Source organism: Perna viridis, chromosome 2, assembly GCF_037379345.1.
Source record: "Perna viridis isolate PV_CMFRI_1.1 ecotype Kerala chromosome 2, ASM3737934v1, whole genome shotgun sequence".
Classification (NCBI taxonomy): domain Eukaryota; kingdom Metazoa; phylum Mollusca; class Bivalvia; order Mytilida; family Mytilidae; genus Perna; species Perna viridis.
The window spans coordinates 41,563,461-41,581,024 of record NC_142446.1 but is presented as its reverse complement, the minus strand read 5'-3'; the positions used below and the strand labels follow the sequence as shown (position 1 = coordinate 41,581,024).

General features: G+C 37.5%; 1 pseudogene across 1 annotated transcript in view; it reads left to right on the top strand.

The window, feature by feature from the left end:
- The first annotated feature begins 6,948 nt into the window (after positions 1–6,948).
- LOC148625107 (uncharacterized) overlaps positions 6,949–17,564 on the top strand; it is a 39,190-nt pseudogene continuing 28,574 nt past the window's right edge. The window contains exon 1 of the transcript XR_015919857.1: positions 6,949–7,124. The product of XR_015919857.1 is annotated as an uncharacterized LOC148625107 (transcript). The remainder of the gene's footprint in view (positions 7,125–17,564) is intronic.

Genomic DNA, 17,564 nt, shown 5'->3' with positions numbered 1-17,564 from the left:
GAGGTTGATCAGCTGCGCGTGTTTCTGTTTCATTTGATTCTGGGGTCTCTGAGTTGCGGTGGTATGTTTTTGCGATCCAGTTCGAATGGTGCAGAGGTGCAAAAGCTGATTCCGGGATTTTTTTCTCGGATCCAATGGGTATATTCCACATACTTCAAATCCTTTGACTATATTAGCCGGAATTATTGTGTTTTGGTATGTGCGCACCTTAGTAATAGCGGCCACTCAAATTTCGTCACAAGATTGCTAGGGGATTGATAAAAAAATCACTACATTGTCTGACATGTTCTCGTTGAAATAATTCCATTACGGTCTTGTCCTATGGATTCATTAATTGGTTGTATGTAGTGGTGAAGCCAATAGTTACTTGGGGTTGTCTCGGGAAACATCTATCAAACATTAAGTCTCGTGTGAGACTATGACTATGATTTGAGGCCTGTTAACCCCAAATAGTTTAAGAAGTGGTCCTTGAACCATGACTATGAGGCTCCTTTTCCTGTCGTCTACCAGAAGTGTTCTATAACATAGAAAGATATTTAATGTACATATTTAACATTTAATCCATAGCGTTCTAAAGTATTCAATGTCTTCATCCAAAATGACTCTTTTACTTTCCGCAATGTTGTTGAACCGTTCACCTTTTCAATTCCTGTAACTCGCATGTGTTTTGCATTTTGTACGGCAAGCCAAAGTGGACAAAAATGAGCATTTTCTAATATTAAAAAATGATATTTTAATATGACAAATTCATTCTCTAATATTACAAATAAGATTTCTTATATCACAAAATACTTTTTTAATATTAAAAAATCATTTTTTTTTAAATTAAAAATTCAATTGAATTTCTTATATTAAAAAACTATTTTTTAATATTAGAAATTGATTTTCTAATATTAGAAAATGGATTTGTCGTATTCAATGACGATTTTTTAATATTAGAAAAATCATTTTGTAATATTAAAAATTGTGACTGATTTTCTAATATTACGAATTCAATTTGTAATATTACAAAATGTGTGATATTTTATAATATAACTAAATCAGGACTTTGCAATATTAGAAAATGAATTTTTAATATTAAAAAAATGAATTTATAACATTACAAAATGAATTTATAACATTACAAAATGAATTTCTAATATTAAAAAATCTTTCCTAAAATTTAAAAAATGATTTTATAATATTAAAAATTCATTTTCTAATATTAGAAAATATTGATTTTTGTCCACTTTGGCTTGCCATAATTTTGACCGTTTTGAAAAAAAATGTTCAGCGACAGGGTCATCTGCATGTTTTTTAAGTTCTAACATTTAAAAATATTAAGTTCATCCTCTGGTATAAGGTGTCTCCTGTTTGACCGACATATAATTTTTTCTTGCATTTATCAAGGAACATGTAAATTACGGATTGTGTATTCCTTGCCTTCGTTGTCAGAATATTCTTTTGTTCTCACAATGTTCTTGCATAAGGCACAATTTTTGCCACACTTTTTACTGCCATTTTCTTTCCTGTAGAACAGGAGGTTGTGTTTCTTGTGCACAAGTATATCTTTAATATTTTTATCTCTCTTAAAACACACTAACGATAGTTCGGGGAATATCTGTTTCAACCGCGGTGATTGATGGGGTTTTCATATTTTTTCGCAAGATTCTGTGTACGTTCGGTAATGCTTGCGAGAAAGTTAAAACAAATGGTACCGTAGAATTTTATTTCTTTTCGTGGTAGCACAATAGATATGCAAGCTTTAAATTGTCTACTTTCTTTAGTTGGTTTCCTATTATAGTTTTATCGTATCCTCTTCTCCTGAGATGTTTCTTGATTTCTCTACCTTACTTTGAGTAGTCACTTTCTTCGGAACATATTCGTCGAACTCGTACACCCAAACCATACGGTATTGCTTTTTAACGGATGAAGGATGGCTTGAATGTGCATGTAAATATTGATGCGCATCTGTTTCTTAGTGAAAAGCTAAAAGATGGTAAAATTCAAAACAGATTCAGAAGCTGAATCACGTACGTTGTGGGTGATTGCACTTTTATCAAATGCATACATCAGCAAATGATAAGGAACCTGAATGAAAATAACAATGGTCTTTTTATCAAAATTAAAAATAAAAATTAACTGTGGAAAAAATTAAAAAAAAGTCAAAATACAGTAGTACGGCGTATTGATGTATAGCATGTAGTGCAGTACCAGCCTTAGATCAAGACCTAAAAATGGATTATTTTTTTCTCGTTTATTCCATCTGGAGAAGTTGTTTGTAATTTTTTAATCCAAAAGCTTTCCCGAGGCACTCTTTTACATGTTGACCAGTTTTTATCATGTTCTATGATCGTAACAACAATATTGTATATATCCTCCTGGGTGTGTTCGGCGGATCTAAGATGGCGACTTAGAGGGAGGTCTGGTTTGTATTTGTTGTCACTGCGATGACTATTCATACGCCTGTTGAAAAGTTGTTCTGTTTCGCCAACGTACTGCATACCACATCGGCACTGGAGAAGGGGTTTTGCAAGTAACGCCGCAAAAAATTGCAAATTCCTTCCCAGTGTAGTAGCTTTTAAACGTTTTGGTGTGCAGTATCTCGGTACAGGTCTTACATCTTTTATCTCCACATGGTCGACACTGACCCGTTGTATTTTGTTTGGGCTGAGATGAAATCTCTGCTCTGACTAGGGCATCTCTTAGGCTCCTAGGTCTACGGAATGCTAGGACCGGGGCCCCAGGAAAGAGCTTTGGAGAGCTTAGGATGTTTTTGAATGTCTTCCCAATTTAAATGCAGTAGCTGCGAGAGTTTTCCAAAGGCTGGATGGTATATAAGCACAAAAGGAACCCTTTTGTTCTTTTTCTTGGGTTTGTACTCGAGGAGATCTTTACGGCTGATGTTGTTAGCACGTTCAAATCTCCGATCTATATCTGTTGATTTACAGCCACGCAATAGCAAATGACCACGGAGTTCATCTAGGCGTTTGTTGGTGGTATCGTCAGTTGAGCAAATGTGCCGAATTCGATGTGCCTGGCAGTATGGTATGTTTTTAGTACAATGTTTTTGATAACAACTATTGGGAGATAAGTATTGATGACTATCAGTTGGTTTGCTGTTAATATCCATTAACATTTTCCCGTCTCTTACAAACGTAGTAGTTCCAAAATGTGATTTTAGTGTCAGCATTTCGTGTCTCAGGGGTGAATTTTATTGATAGATGAACATTGTTGGCATGTGATAAAATTGTCTAAATTTTGTTTAGACTCAGTCCATTTCATGTCAACATCATCGATGAACCGAAACCAAGAGAAGGGTTTCGATGTTGAAATTATTTGATTTTCCAATTTGCCCATGTAGATGTTAGCATACGAAGGAGCCATTTTTGTTCCCATATCTGTACCATTGATTTGGGCCCCGTGCAGGTCCGGGTGTTAAAAGAATAGGCCTGCAGCAGCGCTAAGCTTGTCGTATAAGGCGACTAAATAGTGCTCAGAGACCTAGCCGGGGGCTAGGCGCTCTGCCCACAGAGCAACTGGGATGCGTGCCCCAGGTGGTGGAATGGGGTACCCCTGGCGTGTTACATGCTGGGGTTGTCAGGCTATAATACGGAAAACCTGACCGCAAACCATAGTGGTGCACCGTGTTGGGAAAAATGCCACGTTCCTCGCACGTTAAAGAACTCTACTGTGGTATTCTCCGGAGTAGGAACCATAGGGCTCCGCCACAGGAGGCTAATTTGCCCGACCCTACCCTACCTATATTCAGACAATAAACATGAAATTAATGATAAAATGAACATGAAAAGAGGATGAAATGATAAAGGATGGGACACAAGGACAATGGGGTCGACAAATTTTGATTGCCACTAGAAAAAGGGGAAGGATGGGTAAGGTCGGACAATTTAGCCTCCTGTGGCGGTGTGCAAAGGTTCCTACTACTATCGAATACCACAGCAGGGTTCTTTAACATGCAAGGAACGTGGCCTCTTTCCCAACACGGTGAACCACTATGGTTTGCGGTCAGGTTTTCCGTATTATAGCCTGACAACCCCAGCATATAGCACGCTAGGGGTACCCCATTCTACCACCTGGGGCACACATCCCAGTTGCTCTGTGGGCAGAGCTAGGTTTCTGAGCATTATTTAGTCGCCTTTTACGACAGGCTTAGTGCAGCTGCAGGCCTATTCTTTTGACACCCGGACCTACACGGGGCAAAATATAAAAAAAAAACCATTATGTTATAAACCCTTGGACCTAACATGATCAACTCAGGTCTTCTCCGGTCTTCATTTCTAGCTAACCTGAATCTTAATCTTTAAAGCGCTTGAGATAACAGTGAAGCGCTCTGCTTTAAATTGTTTCTCGGATTTTAAAACCATATAAATATAGCAAAACTGAGGCTCTTATATCCGGATGTATAAATTTGACATGATTGAGTTTGAGTTTGGGAAATTAACATTACTTTGTTAGTGCTTTTTTCGAATTTGGGTTGGGTTTGTTTGTGGTGGTGGTTGTGGGAGGGGGTAATCAGTTTAGTTACAGTTATTATACCTTTGTCTCCTACATGAAAGAATTCTTTAATTTGAGAAAGAAAAAAAGTTGTGGCGACACAAAATTTTTCATTCTGAGCTGGGTAAAACTATATTCTGAGGTCATTTTTTATACATACATGTAGAAAGTTAGCTTAATTATCCATTTAAATTGTCCAAATGTTCGATATTGACCATTCCTTTTTGAATTATGAGTAAATATTCTTCCATGTATGATTTGAAGAATTTTTATGTAGATGATTATATTAATTTCGTTTTCTTTATGTATTGCCGATTAGCCTCATTTAATACTTTTATGTTTATTTCACAGGCACTTGGGACCTGGATTTGTTTTTAAATTTCCCTCAAAAATATCATTAAATTGTGTTTCCATATTTGAGTTATACGTGTTCTCTGACATGTCCGCTTACTATTTATAGTTGTTACTAAAATATGGAAAGAAAATGATTTAATGATATTTTTAAGGAAAATCCTGGTCCCAAGTGCCTGTGGTATATTTCAGGATGTACAAATAAAATGACTTATCATTACCTGTATCAATACAAATATATAGTTCTTGGTAGAGATTCATACTTTGTAAGAAATAATTCCAAATATACAGAGGAAGATGTTTACAAAATGTTGGAATTTTTAATCAACAACATATTTGTCCGGTGTGGTGGACGTGCTTTTCAACAAACGGTGGGCATTCCAATGGGAACAAATTGTGCTCCTTTACTTGCTGACCTATTCCTTCACTCTTATGAGGCTGACTTTATAGCTGATCTGATCAGAAAGAAAGAATATCGTTTGGCGAGATCCTTCATTCTCAGTTTCCGCTATATAGATGTTATCTTTAAACAATCCTAATTTCGGAGATTTAATACATCGCATCTACCCAAAAGAACTTGAGATAAAGGATACTACAGACACTGTGAAGTCAGCCTACACTTAGAAATCGATGGTAAAGGAAAACTATTGAACAAACTTTACGACAAACGTGATGACTTTTCATTCAGAATTGTCAACTTTCCTTTCATCTGTGGCAACATCCCTTCAGCACCTGAGTATGGAGTGTTCATATCAAAACTCATACGTTATGCCAGAGCTTTGCCGAAACTACGCAGACTTTTTGTATCGAGCTAGAACTCTAACAAATAGACTTCTGGAACTGGGTTATGTTGCGACAAGATTGAAGTCATCACTACGGAAGTTTTACGATCGTCATCATGAACTCGTGGATCGTTATGGTGCATCCATATGCACCATGAAATTTGATTTATTCAACGTGTCATAGTTTTCCTTTCCTCGTTTGTCTACCCCGGACTTGACTTTTTATGAGCAACTCGGCGGGTGTTTCTAGAAAAGCAGAGGACGCTTACTCTACCGGTGCACCTGGTCCATGCTCCCAGTTTAGAGAGTCCGAGTTGCTCATTTCTTTTGTTACTTTGTATGTATGATTTTAGTTACTTTATGTTCTGTTTTGTGTATGTCTGTTTTCCATGTCTGATCTCTGGATTACATTCTTTTAATTACCACTATAACCTTGGTTCCCTTGATTACTCTTTTGTATGATATTAGTTAATCTGTTTCAAAGTACATGAAAGAAATTGTTTTGCAGTTTGATGTTTGTTTGTTGGAGTTTAACGCCCGAGCAGCAATATTTCAGCTATATTCAGGCGATGAACATGAAGTGGATGATAAAATGAACATGAAATGATGATGAAATGAAAAATGGGAGGGGACACAAGGATATTGGGGTCGACAAATTTTGATTGCCACTGGAAATAGGGAGAGGTGGGTAGGATTAAAGTTTAGCGCGCGTTGGCAGGGAAAACAAAAATGTGCATTATTATTTTGAATCATCAATTCCATCTAAGTGATGACCAACGATTCATTGGTAGCGTTTTGTATGAACCGTTTAATTCAAAATTTGTGTAATGTCGAAATTGCTTTGTACTCATGTAGTCGAATACAATGCGCTACGGCTCTATACAGATTTTGTACATAACAGTTTTCTCATTCAACTGACATTTTCGAAAAACTGCGAATTGTTTCCTGTATCCACCCCAAAATGATAAAATGACTATGAAACGGAACTAATTGATATAAATTAAAGTTTAAAAAAACCCACACTATTCAATCATATGACTTTTATCGGAATAAAAACATCCTTATCAAACTAAGGCCTCATATAGAAGTTATTGGAGTGTATGAAGCCAATATTTGAGGTTTTAATAATTAAATAATGAGCAAATTGAGTAATCGGGATGAGCTGAAAAAAAATAGATATTTGTGCGTTGAGTATGATTCTGAATATTTTACATCTCTTTGGATCTTACAAGTTTTATTCCAGGATATTGTTTTACCTAAACGTTTGTCTCTAGCAAATTTAATCGAAGTAGAGTTTGTAAAACGAAAGCCTCTTATTTCTTTTATAAGAGACACTAACATTGCCACCGAGATTGACAACTTTGCATTGAACGTAGGATATGGAACATGTAGAACGTTATCGCACATTCCTAAAGAATTCAATAGACCACATGCAGTAGTTATATGTTTGAATCCGGATGGAGTTCACGGCAATTGTCGTCTTAGTAATGAAGTACGGTATAAGTCTTTTATTATTTGATAGTAACAGTTTTATAAAGTGATGAAATATTACAATAATAACATCTGTGAACATAAAACAATATTAAAAACCTCACAAAACTTATTAATAGATATGGTTCAATCGTATATGCTGTCAAATGTATTATGTGCTAATGTTTAAGTTTTACCTACTAGTAGTGACCACTCGACTTACCACCACTGTTCATTATGTTTGTTTGTTTGTTAGGGTTTAACGTCCGAGCAGCTATATTCAGACAATGAACATGAAATGGATGATAAAATGAACATGAAATGAAAAAAAAGGATGGGTCACAAGGATAATAGGGTCGACAAATTTTGATTGCCACTGGAAAAAAGTGGGATGGGTAACGTCGGGCAATTTAGCCTCCTGTGGCGGTGCACAAAGGTTCCTACTCCTATCGAATACCACAGCAGGGTTCTTCAACGTGCGAGGAACGTGGCATCTTTCCCAACACGGTGCACCACTATGGTTTGCGGTCAGGTTTTCCGACAACCCCAGCATGCAACACGCCAGGGGTACCCCATTCCACCACCTGGGACACACATCCCAGTTGCTCTGTGGGTAGAGCGCCTAGCCCCCGGCTATTTAGTTGCCTAATACGACAAGCTTAGCGCTACTGCAGGCCTATTCTTTTAACACCCGGACCTGCACGGGGCTCTGTTCGTTATATAGCCTAGTTTGGTGAGTAGTCTGGCGCGTTGGAATTAGGGCAGCATTGTTACCATGAAATACATGGCAAAGAATGTTAGCTAGTGTTTTACTTTCGACATATCGACATTGATTCAATGTTATATATTTTTACAGTATAATTATTTCTGTCATGTACAATGCGTAAATGTAACTATAACAATAGGAAGACAAATCGAAAACGGCCACTTATCGCACATGACCTTTGAAAACACGCAAGTGTCTTTGCTAGAGCGAATCAACTGATGTAACCGTAGTCTTTGCCTTTAAAATATGTATAAATATTTTAATTTGTAGGATAAAATCATTTTGACAGAGACATCTAATCTCTTGGCCCTAAAAGACAACATTGTTTACCTGATTCAAGGCAAAAGGCATCACAAAAGATATGACGTTGAAGATTTACTATGTTTGAGCAAATTAGTTTGGGAGTTCTGTGGAAAAGAGAAAAACTCAACTGCTATTTTTAGGCAGATGTTTTTGATTAACGAACAACAATCTCAGTTCCGGATCGGATTATGTCTATTAAATAGTTTGACACAATTTCTGAATCATATTTATGATGAGTTTAGAACATTTTCAAAAACTCTTGATAAACTTAAATCCAAGATGAAACACTTTATGGCAAATGTAGAGGCTAAATCGAATAGTAAAACATTCACAATGGAACATATTTATCATAAAATTTCTATGATAGTTGAAAAGTATGAGGGCATATCTGTATTACAAAGAGAGAAAAGGGATCGCTTAATTCAAGAAGCAACTGATAATTTACTTGAAAATATAATGCCCCCGAAACAATTTCAACAAAACGTGTCTTCATTAAACAAAAAACAAGTTCAAATAACGAGTGATGTGTCACAACAAAAAGACTCAAAAAGCACAACGAAAGCGCGTGTATCATCCTACAGGAATGACGATTTCACAAATGATTTTATTAATACGCTTTTTCAAGTCGATCCAGACTGCATCAACCGAATTAAGGAATTGTCATGCTGCATTGAAAAAGAGATACAAGCAATACAAGAGAATATGTTGTTCCATGAATTTAAGACAGTTTCATTAAGGTATCTACAGATCATTTATTCATTTGAGTAAATTACTTGCATTGGTATTTAAGTGTGATTATTCTTGAATACTCTTTAAACGTTGTTTTGGGACATGTTCAGGTTATGATTAATTGATTTGTCATAAAATTTCATGTGAAACTTGCCATTCGGAGTGCTTATAAGAATGTGTATCAAGCATGACATGTGTACATGTATTTAAGGTAGCAACGTTTTTACTCCTTTGAATCGCGACGGGAAGAATGTGAATGATCAAGATTTATCCAAGTTATTGTGGGAGAAATTTGTAGGTACTAATTGTCATTCAAAAATCGGATGGTATGTTTTTAACAGAGTTCTTCCATATCGTTATAAAATATTGTTTCCACTACAAGAATAAAAGAGTCAATGAACAGAATATTTCATAACATCTTCTCTGCGTCTACTGAGATTCTCTTTTGATATTTGTTTAGTATACTTTTTTTATACACGCTTTTCTATACATTTTTTGTAGTCAATAGCTACTTCTTAAATAAAAATATTCACATTTTCTCTAACCGACATGACACAACGACGGGTCAAAAGTTAAAACTGTCACCATTCTAAGCTCCCCCTTTTTTCTCGTAATTTAGATACGACAGCACGCACATTGGTTATCCATATGTCATAACGATACATACGTGAATAATTTCCAAAAGACTTCCCTAAAGTTACAAAAAATGATGGCTGAAAAGTACGTTTCATGAGATACAATCACCTTTTTCATTGAAGTCTTTGTAAATTTTTCGTGATATTTTTTTCTACTCATCTGTCACGTCAATTTTCTTTATTGTTCGAAATCATAATGATTAATCAAAGGATACCTCCTCACATTTCTTTCAAGAATAAATGGCTCGTATTTAGATAATGTAATATTTTTATTTTATGATGTCATGTTAAATTTATTTTTTTCAAAAAAGGCATAGGAAAGTTCAAGGTTTTGGGTGTACAGAAAATAGCCTATATGTGAACTTGAAGGCAGACTCAAAATCGGATGAAAGCGAAGTTTTTACGTACCTGGCGAACTATTTCGATTTTAATGATGGGAAAATAAACGAAAAATACACACTTTGTATACAATTTAGGGAAAAGAAAATAAAATGCTTTTCAAACCTCCAACAAGGTAGCAAAATAAAGAAGTATAACAAATCAACGCAGGATAAACACTTTGGATCAGTCGGAATGTTTCTACACGATGACAACGGATCGAACTACTTTACAACATGCGCACATGTGATTGGGAAAAATGCGCATGCCTTTAATCCAGACGATAATTCCAGAATTGGTGTGAACATTTTTGCAATTTATTCTGGAGAGGTTACGTCATCGCCTTTTTTTGACTTATCTGTAGTTAAAATTGTACCAGAATCAAATCTTACATGCACATTCGGTCTCAAATCAATTACCGGAGACTTTACACATTTTCGAGTGTTTAGAGGAGATATTTTGGAAGTTCGAAATCGTCGGATGTATATTTGGGGTGCCAGTGATTCAAGTATGCGATCGGGAAAATGCAGCGCCTGTGAAGATGACGATGGTTTTATTTCTTTTCGCGTTGACACAAAACATTTTGCAAAACCCGGTGATAGTGGTTCAATAATCTGTATTGGTGATCAAGTAAGAACTTGCTATGCAGCTTTCATTCTTGTAGGAATACGTCTTGACTCTGACATCGAAGAATTTGTTGCGTTCAAAGTCAGTGATGCAATCGATATGATAAAGGATATGTCGCTTGCGATAGAACCACATTTGGTGCCCAAATTTAATGTACAGACAACAAACTCTTCTTATTCAAATGAACAAGGGTCGCCAAAAAGAAAATATGAGGACACCTCTATGATTTCATCATCCAAAAAAACTTGTTTGTAGCCAGTAGAAGTAAAACCTGTCGTATAATAGAGACCGAAAGACTGAAAGTACAATATAACGAGATGGTCTCTGTGTGTGTGTGTGTGTCAAATATACAACAACCCCACCGAGACGGATATATCAGCCCAAGGCCACCAATTGGTCTTCAATGAACGAAAAGAAAACCATCATACCATAGGACAGGCTGCAACTGGCCCAAAAACGTATTTCATTTGAAATGAACACATTCAAAGCATAACACGTTGTAGTTCGGTAAATTGGGGGAAAAACAGCAGAATTTTATATTTACCGAACATACCCTTCAGGAAGTGGTACATACTCTTAAGTTGCTACGCTTTTCTTGAAAACAGATACAAAAGGTTTTTTTTTTTGCTCTTAGTGAAAGAAGAATAAATGTGTACACGGCGAAGCGAAATGCTACTAATATCCAAGATTAGCCCCTCTCTTTTACAGAGACTCTGTGACGTTCATAAAATGTCAAGTCTTGTGAAAGAGGAAGTCAATCTAAGTCATCTTAGACAGCTGTAGTACCGCACAAGTGGTATTTTTTCCGCGTGTGAAAAATACGAAAATACGCGTTTTTTGCAAACACAGGACGAGGATTTTTTATGCAATGTAATTATCGCGCCAGATAAACAGTTCAATTAATTATATATGGATGAATAACTCACCCCGTGCAGGTCCGGGTGTTAAAAGAATAGGCCTGCAGCAGCGCTAAGCTTGTCGTAAAAGGCGACTAAATAGTGCTTAGAACCCTAGCCGAGGGCTAGGGTGCTTTGCCCACAGAGCAACTTGGGTGTGTGCCCCAGGTGGTGGAATGGGGTACCCCTGGCGTGTTACATGCTGGGTTTGTCAGGCTATAATACGGAAAACCTGACCGCAAACCATAGTGGTGCACCGTGTTGGGAAAGAAGCCACGTTCCTCGCACGTTAAAGAACCCTTTTGTGGTATTCTCCCGGAGTAGGAACCGTAGGGCTCCGCCACAGGATGCTACCTTGCCTGAACCTGCCCATCCCTCCGTTTTGTCTCGTGGCAATCAAAATTTGTCGATCCTATTACCCTTGTGTCCCATTTTTTCATTTCATTGTCATCATTTCATGTTCATTTTATCATCCCTGTCATGGTCATCGCCTGAATATAGCTGAAATATTGCTGCTCGGACGTTAAACCCCAATTATCAATCAATCATCATTCAATTATACTAAAGTTTTTTATAAACCTTCTGTAGTATGAACATGTTCCCGAACAACGTACGTAACTCCTTCAATTTGGAAGGAATGGGCCAAGATTTGACACTCAACCTTTAATGGATCAGGCCCCGTGCAGGTCCGGGTGATAAAAGAATAGGCCTGCAGCAGCGCTAAGCTTGTCGTATAAGGCGACTAAATAGTGCTCAGAACCCTAGCCGGGGGCTAGGGCGCTCTGCCCACAGAGCAACTGGGATGTGTGCCCCAGGTGGTGGAATGGGGTACCCCTGGCGTGTTACATGCTGGGGTTGTCAGGCTATAATACGGAAAACCTGACCGCAAACCATAGTGGTGCACCGTGTTGGGAAAGATGCCACGTTCCTCGCACGTTAAAGAACCCTGCTGTGGTATTCGATAGGAGTAGGAACCTTTGCGCTCCGCCACAGGAGGATAAATTGCCCGACGTTACCCATCCCCCCTTTTTCCAGTGGCAATCAAAATGTGTCGACCCTATTATCCTTGTGACCCATTCTTTTTTTTTTCATTTCATGTTCATTTTATCATCCATTTCATGTTCATTGTCTGAATATAGCTGAAATATTGCTGCTCGGACGTTAAACCCCAACAAACAAACATTTAATGGATCAGGTTTTATACCCTTCTTGTTTACAATGTGGCCTAGGAATTCGACCTCACGACGAACAATTGACACTTTTTGGGTGCTAGTTTAAGGCCAGCATATCTAATTCTACACTCCACCAGTCTTTCGAATGTGACACATGCATTGAATAACCCCTTTGGCGTTGTAAAGGGTGTTTTAGCATGTGAAGGGTTTATACCAACTTGGTAGTATACATTGGATACATTGACAGTCCTAAACCATAGATTTCCCTTCCAGGCATCAAGAGAATCATCTACTCTGGGTAACGTATATGAATATTTGACAGTAATGCCATTCAAGGCCCTATAATCTAAACAGATACGAACAGTTGAGTCTAGTTTTCGAACAACAACCAAGGTGGACCAAGAAGAAGGACTAGGTTGAAAAATGTCAGCATCAAGCATTTTCTGGATTTCCTTTTTCAACTTCCTTTCTCAGAGCCAAAGGAACTCTTCGAGGTGGTAACTTAAGTGGTATAGACCTTTGGGTACTTATTGTTTGTTTGACCATATTTATCAAACCCAAGTCTAACTTAGTCATTGAAAATACAGACTGGTTACTTATGCAGAGGTTGTATAACTTCTCAATTTCTTCAGCAGATAAATGGTTCCTACATCGTTCAAATATAGGTTTAAGGGCTTCAGATAAGTTCAATCTATCATTAGATTCCACACTTGAAATTGACAACACCTGCTTTGATTCAACAGATTCAGCTATGGCAGCACAGATATTCTTGTATACAATAGGCGGTTCATTGGTTAAATTGACCACCCGTAATGGTGTGGTATTTATGCTTTTTGAATATAATGACTTTGCTACTAGCAAGCCTCTAATTTGAAGCCTCTCTGTATTTATATCAACTGCCAACTCCATGCTTGAAGGTATTTTACAAAAACCTTGTATGTGAGCTGGTATTATCATTCTCTCCTAGCAGGTATTGTGACCTTTTGACTTACCACAATCGTAAATAGGCTTGGTATTTGACTCAAGATGACAAGGTACATGATCATTGTTAAACTGCAAATAGCAATTTCAGATATTTATGCATTGATTTTGTTCCAGAAAATCAAATCCAAGGACAGCAGGGATTTCAACTTCTGCAATAAGCATTTGTTGGTCAATTACATGTTCATCAATTTCTATTGGTATGTCAACAATGTATTGAGGTTCAACTTCTCCCCCATTCTTAATTTATGGTTACATGGTTTTAATTTATTTTGAATAAATTTTTGTAACTGTCTAAATACTTCAGTGTGAAGGACGCTCATCGTAGAACTTGTATCAATCAGATAGTGAATAGGAACATGACCTATTTCAACAGTGACAATAGGTCATGACCATCATGATCTGAATTTTTAATTCCTAATAGAGTGGGTCCCTTACTAGTGTTATCTGCAGCTGAAAATGGACCTACATTTTCAGTCCCTATTAGTTTTCCTGGTAGCCCGTGTTGTAAAAGAGGGACGATTAGCTGGTTTATGTGATTTGGTATACTGATTTTGGTGCCCACTACTTTGAGTCATGCTACCATGTTGGTTAACTGTTTTCTAAAGGTCTCGTTTTCGAGTGTTAGTCACGGACTATTTGGCCAATCTTTTGACAATAAACACAAATTTGGCCTGTGTATTTATGGTTCATTTGATTTTTCTCATAATCTTTGCTTTCCATTCTTGAAATCTCAAATGTGGTCTCAATTAACTCTTATGAAATGCCTCATATTTTAGGGCTCGATATACCGCTTCCTCAATGGTATCCTGGTTTCCTAGACATACTGCCAATTCTAGTATGTATTATTCAGTGCTTCCCTGAAACTTTTATGGGCCAGCTGATCTTTCAACCCACTGGAAGCAGTTGGGTAAGATAGTCTGACTAACATCTTGATATCTTGTGCTAATTCTTGTAGTGATTCTCCTCTCTTCCTTATCCTGGCCTCCATTTGACTTCTATATAATTCTGTCTGGTTTGGTGGTTCTAATCTCTGAGTTAAAAGTGTGAGTAACTCAAAGTATGATTGGGGACAGTTAGTATTGATACCGCCTATTGCTTTTGTTTATTTGTTTGTTGGGGTTTAACGTCCGAGCAGCAAGATTTCAGCTATATTCAGACAATGAACATGAAATGGATGATAAAATGAACATGAAATGATGATGAAATGAAAAAGGGATGGGACACAAGGACAATGGGGTCGACAAATTTTGATTGCCACTGGAAATAGGGAGAGGTGGGTAGGGTCGGGCAATTTAGCCTCCTGTGGCGGAGCGCTCAGGTTCCTACTCCTATCGAATACCCCAGCAGTGTTCTTTAACGTGCGAGGAACGTGGCATCTTTCCAAACACAGTGCACCACTATGGTTTGCGGTCAAGTTTTCCGTATTATAGCCTGACAACCCCAGCATGTAACACGCCAGGGGTACCCCATTCCACCACCTTGGGCCCACATCCCAGTTGCTCTGTGGGCAGAGCGCCCTAGCTCCCGGCTAGGGTTCTGAGCACTATTTAGTCGCCTTTTACGACAAGCTTAGCGCTGCTGCAGGCCTATTCTTTTAACATCCGGACTTGCACGGGGCGAGAAGCAGTCTTCAGAACATTTTTCTTTCGGTAAAGAATTCCCTCAACAATTATACTATTATTTCCTCTGTTAGTCTCTGTTTGTATTATCTTCATTTTGATTGACTATTATTAGGCTGTCTGAACACAAAATTAAATGCTCAGTTTATTTATATGTTTAGGAACTGGGCGAGTACTCACCACGTTTACGTATTACACAAATTATTATCCCATGACTAAATAATATATCACCAGTAAGAGTAATCAAGGGAACCAATGTTATAGCGGCAATCAAAAGAATGTAATCCAGGAACAAAGACCAGACATGGAAAACAGACATACACAACGAAGAACATACAGTAACTTAAATCATGCAAACAAAGTAACAAAAGCAAATGAGCAACTCGGACTCCACTAAAAACTGGGAGCATGGACCAGATGCACCGGTAGGGTAAGCGTCCTCTGCTGTTCTAGAAACACCCACCGAGTTGCTCATAAAAAGTCAAGTTCGGGGTAGACGAATCAAAGAAGGAAAACTATGACACGTTGAACAAATCAGTTTTCATGGCGCAGAAGGATACACCGTAGCGATCCACGAGTTCATTATGACGACCATAAAACTTGTGTAGTGATGACTTCAATCTTGTAGCAACATAACCTTGTTCCAGAAGCCTATTTCTAAACGCCAGAATTCTAGTGCAATAAAAAAGTCTGCGTAGTTTCGGCATGCTCTGGCATAACGTATGAGCTGTAATATGAACACTCCATATGCAGATGCTGAAGGGATGTTGCCACAGATGAAAGGAAAGTTGACAATTCTGAATGAAGTCATTACGTTTGTCGTAAAGTTTGGTCAATAGTTTTCCTTCACCATCGATTTCTTAGTGTAGGTCAAGATATGAGGTTGACCTCACAGTGTCTGTAGTATTCTTTATCTCAAGTTCTGTGGGGTAGATGCAATGTTTCAAATCCCCAAAATTAGGATTGTTTAAAGATAATACGTCATCTATACAGCGGAAACTGAAATTAAAGGATATAGATAAACGATATTCTTCCTTTCGGATCAGATCAGCTATAAAGTCAGTCTCATAAGAGTGAGGCAATAGGTCAGCAAGTAAAGGAGCACAATATGTTCCCAATGGAATGCCGACCGTTTGTTGAAAAATGCGTCCACTACACTGGACAAATATGTTGTCGATTAAAAATTCCAGCATTTTGTAAACATCTTCTGTATATTTGGTAGATGATTTGGAAATTATTTTTACAAAGTATGTGGAATCTCTACCAAGAACTATATATTTGTATCTAGGTGTACCATCTTTTTTTTTGGAAAAACAACGATGTATAATGTTTTTTTATGTTGGGATTTTAACTGAGTATGGGGAATAAAAGTATACAGTGTTGAAAAATCATAGGTTTTAATGCTATTATATCCTGATAATAGTACTGAACTGATTGTCTCCAAAAGATCTTTCGAATTTTTCGGGATCCACATTGAATTAATACCATTACGAGAGTAGCAAGTGTTGTGATAGGATTGCAGACCCTCTTTGACAGTGAATACAGAAGTTAAAAGTTGAGAAAGAGGTTTGGTAGTACATTTTGCAGATCCAGCTATGTAACTTTGTTTGTATGGATTCTTGTGGTGCTAGGGAATCCAGTACATAGATGGTTAATCACAATCATCGTCCACGGTAGAGAGACCAAAAGAGGATAGCAGAGATTTATGGTTTTCCGTAATCTCTTCTTTGGAGAGTGTGGTAGCAGTATAGGTCTTATCACTGCTATTATTTTATACGTCTACTTCTGATAAAAAACATTGGATGTAAAACGTTTTGCAAACAAAAACAATGTTGTTGTTGGCTTTATCTGCTGGTACGACAACATATTTGTCATGTATAGTAGACAATGTTTTTCCTAAATCGAGTTCTTTAAAAACTGATGTAGCATATTGCCACTCATTGACCTACTTAAAACTTGCATTCGTTTCAAAATTAAAGACCTCACGGCCTTTAGCCACTCTGACAGAGAATCAATGTCCTCAGGTTCTCGTTTTATCCATTTTCTTGCGTAGTCCTCCACGTCATCCATAAGAACTTTAAAGTTATAATTCCAATATATGGAGCGTGGTTCACTGTACTTGGGACCTTTAGAAAGGATATTACGCAGATATTCGTTTTCTATGATGGTTAAATCTCCCGTAACGACGTGACCGGAAGGACCATAATTAAATGGAGAGTTTTTGCAAGAACGGTCAGGTGGTTTAGCCTTGAAGTCCTCAATCTCAAGGTTCTGCAATAGCCTTTTATAATTGAAAATAGTGCTTTACCAATACTGCACGAAACAAAATTAAAGTAACAGGAACTTGCAGCTAGCCTG